Here is a 4,271-nt window from a genome sequence, read left to right as displayed (position 1 = left end):
TGAGGAAGGAGAGGAGGAGGAGGAGAGGAGGTGGGCAGCAGTGGAGGGAACCACACTGCAGTGCCTGTCCGTCCACTGCAACCAGACAAGCAATGGGGGACAGGTAAGGGTCGAGGGGGGCCCGTCTCGTCACTGGGCGCTCGCTCCCACTCTGACTATCTCCACCCGACTTTGGGACATTCGTGGGCGGCACTGAACCTTGAACACAAAGCAGGGCCCCAGCAGGAAGAAGGAAAGAAGAATCAAAAGTTAAGACGATTTGATCCAGAGAAAACAATGATGATGAATGAATAAGGGTGTCGATGAGGCAACTGAGAGCAGCCTCCTGCCCTGTATCAGGGAACAGAAGGACATTTAGCACTCATAAATGCCAAAACATGACCACAGACCCACTCCTTATCACAACACACACACACAACACACACACATGCAGCATACACATACAACACACACACACATGATACACACATGCAAATGACCCCATGTTTTGTTCTGATAACACGCAGTCACACTTTAGGACATTCACATACTGCTGGGAACAATACAGCGCGGTGCTTTACTAAAACGATGCCCACGATCTGGAAAACCTCCAAACAATATTTTTTTATTTTTTTTTTTTTTTTCTTTGTTGAAGAAAAATAAAGAAATGTCAAAGGGGGAAAATACAAAACAAGAAGAAGCAGAAGAGAGATTCTGTTGTCATTGGCTTTGATTGTATACCAGTGTTGAGTCTTGTGATTCGAACATGATGTCATGAATTGTACTGCTTATTGCAGCCTGCCTGCTCTCACCTCAGTTATGGTCACTGCTCTAATGTGTACATTATCCTTTCACTAAAGGCGACTCTACTATTTGCAAAATCCCCCCACTAAATTCTCCTGATATACCTAGAAATTGTTATTTTTTCCCCCTCACGTTCGAATGAGGCCTGTTTGATTAGAAGTGGCCTGAACACTGAGAAGCAGAACTAGGGGAAGATGGGAAGAGGGGTGATTATGCATGAATGTAACTCAACAATATTTTTGTGAACACAACTATACCCTCTTTGTCAAAACAAAGTTATCATTTGCTGCTTTATCATTTAATATTTGTTGTAGTTCTCTATTCTTTATATTGGCAAGAGTATCTTTCCCTCCCTCTCTTCTCTTCTTCTACTCACCTCTGCTATCACCCTCATGAGCTCAACCACTTGTATACAAATCAGCCAATGGGAACGGAAAATGGAGGTCAAGGGATTGTTTAATAAGGGAATTGAAAAAAAAAAGACTATTGGTATTGCACATGTATAATAAGAGAAAATTTGCTGTGTGTTAGGCAATCTTGTAATCTTTAAATAAAGCTTCTGTTGAATTTGAATTTCTGAAACAATAGATGGAGGACTGTGACGGCAATTTACGAACTGATTTTTGTTTTTTGTTTTCTTTTTTTAATAATATGTAAAGTGCAGTCGTCTGTTTTCCTGCATATTGTATATATCTGTATATGTTTTATTGAGTAACTAAATAACAATAAATATGACGTTAAAGGTGGAATTTGTCTTTCCTTTGGCAGTTAGTTAGTTAGCAACAGATACAAAATAGTTCTATAATTTGGCCTTCTATATAAGGGATATTCACTGTAGAACAGTGCGTGTAACCCGAGGATCATCAGTGAATTACAGAGGTGCCTACAGTATATTCCAAGTGACAGATATGACAGGGAAGTTGTGGACTGATGCACAAAACCTGACAAGCATGCAGGAACCTGTGCCATATTAAAGCCAAAAGCAGCAACATCAGGAATTTTAGAATATGTAGCTTCCTGGTGGATTAGGAAACCAAGACGATTAATTCCATGTATACCTGCTCAGAACCTGTGTCGCATTTTATCCACCCATCACTCCTGACATCTTTGCTCCAATCCAAGTACAGCTAATAAATCACAATGAGAAAATGAAAAATGCACCTTTGGAATAAACATTAAAATATTACTCCAAATACAATGCATATAAACAGAACACAAATTGTGATCATTATCTTTCTTCCAAACATTGTACAATATTTCATTTTCTGCTCTTTTTTTGCCTGTTTTCCTCATCATCTCTGTTGTTTTTGGAGACTCTACTCCACCTTCCTCCCCCTGCAGCCACACACACACACACCCCTCCCCTCCTCCCACTCCCCAGGCCCTCTTTGGCTCACCTGCTCTTTATTGGCCATCTGCATGGATGCTTAATGCTAATCAATAACTCCCCTGTGTGCCAGCTCTGAGGTGGAGACGTCAATGCTACCTAACAGGGCTAGTGATCAACCTGCATCACTGCTGTCTAGGATAGACACATACACTACACACACAAACTGGAGCTCTCTGCAGGACCCTGTCTGTGTTATTCAGGTGTGTTTGTGCTTGCTGCTGTACCCGCCGCCTGCTGTGTAGGATTGCAGAGCCTGTTGTGAATGTGATGCACAGAGAGGTGCAGCGTTAGCAAGCAGCAGAGACTGGTTATGTGAGAGACTGTCATGTCACCTGGGAGGGCCTGTTTAGGGAGGGAGATAGGGTGAGAAAGTGGGAGACGGCTGGGGAATAAATGCTGATTACACTGCTCACTGTGAAACTGAAGCTGGAGATTCTCTGTTAGGTTTAGTGAATCTTTACTGAATCAGTAAAATACTGTGCGAATACTCAAGGCATTTTATGCTTTAGTGTGTATATTGTGTTTTTACGTCAATATATTTACTACTTTAAGAATATAACCCCAGAAAAACAAGTGACTGCAGTAATTAGATTTGTCACCTTTCTCTTGTTCATGGAGACACATTGTACAAAGGGACAACAAGTTCACATTCATTGATGACACTGGTTTGACTTTTATTTGGCAATAGAGCTGACACCACTGAGCATATGTGTAATAGATCAAAAGGAATGTCTTTTTCAGGGGTGGGTCGGGTGACTGCTTACGGGTTAAAAAGGGTTCAAGTGCTGCTCTATTGTTGACTAAACCTTGAGCTGAGCTTTGTGCTTTTTGTTTGGTCATGCCAAGGTTCTAAATTTCCTTAAAGAGTCACCACAGTCTGTGTTTGCCAGGAGACACACTACCTGCCTGTCTGGTTTGGCTGACCTGTTTAAAAGCAGGATAAGGGCTTGTGCTCACAGGTTTCTGATGCACACAGACAGTTGTTGAACACCTGGTTACTGTTATGTACCTGAAGCTCTGGTGACTAGTTTTGGCTCCTTGGAAACGAAAAAGCAGAGTGGATTACAATCTAAAATGACGTGCTGCCCCATTATCTACCTTAGTAAGATTTTGTTGCTGTAGTGGATTTGAACGCAACAATAATTTTAGATCCAAACTAACAGATTATTTGTTATGTGTCATACAAAGCTAGAGTTACTCTGTTTTCCCGAACATGCCTGCCGCTTAGCCACAGCCGTGTGGGACACAGTGACAAAGAGGCCTTGGGATATTGGCTCCAGTCAAGATGTATGGTGCTGGACCTTTTCCTTCAATGGGCTCCTCTGCGTGGCAGCCATATTGGGAGGGAGAGTACTGTGTGGTCGCCTGAGAACTTATGTGTTTCCCAGCCAACGCGCATCTAAAGAATAACAATTTCACTAGCCATGAAGACCATCCATGGAGCCATGGGGGCCGTGGCCAGAAAGCTCGGCCAAACACTCTCCTCTCATGCAGCTTTCTATGTACTCCTATAAATACATCTCCTATTTGTATAGAGGCGATATGCATCTTTGGGAAAATACCACAATGTTGACATAAGAGCACCCTCTACACCCCCTCCTCCTCCTTTACTGCCCCCTCCCCTCTCTCTCCAAACTCTTTCTACCCCTTGCTGAACCTTTCACTGCCTGAGAGAGAGAAAGAGAAAGAGAGAGAGAGAGAGAAGGAAAGAGAAATGAAGGGAGACTGGGAGTAAAAGAAGTGTCTCTTAGAGGCCTCCACGGTCTTTAAGCCACTATGGTATCCACCAGAGCCCTCACATACACTCAGCCTCTAAAGGGCTTTTGTCCTGTAAAGAGGGGGTTTGGCTAAATTGGGGGTGCTTGTGGATTGGCGGGTGGGATTGGGCTTGGTGTAGTATATTTGGCTCCCACGTCTCCATCACTGGAATGGTGAACTTTTTTTTTTAAGCTAGGGAATTGAGAGAGGTGGGGTGTGGAGGGGCAAAGGGGGCTCTGGTTTTTTTTGGGGGGGAGAGGTTTGGAAATCTTCCAAACAGTGCCTTTTTGCTTTCAAAGAAAGCTCCACTTGTGTAAATGTGCTCTTTGTCCCTTGGCCT

This window comes from Morone saxatilis, unplaced genomic scaffold (genome assembly GCF_004916995.1).
Source record: "Morone saxatilis isolate NCDOM2014 unplaced genomic scaffold, NCSU_SB_2.0 Contig16, whole genome shotgun sequence".
Classification (NCBI taxonomy): Eukaryota; Metazoa; Chordata; class Actinopteri; family Moronidae; genus Morone; species Morone saxatilis.
Note: the sequence above shows the minus strand (reverse complement) of the source record.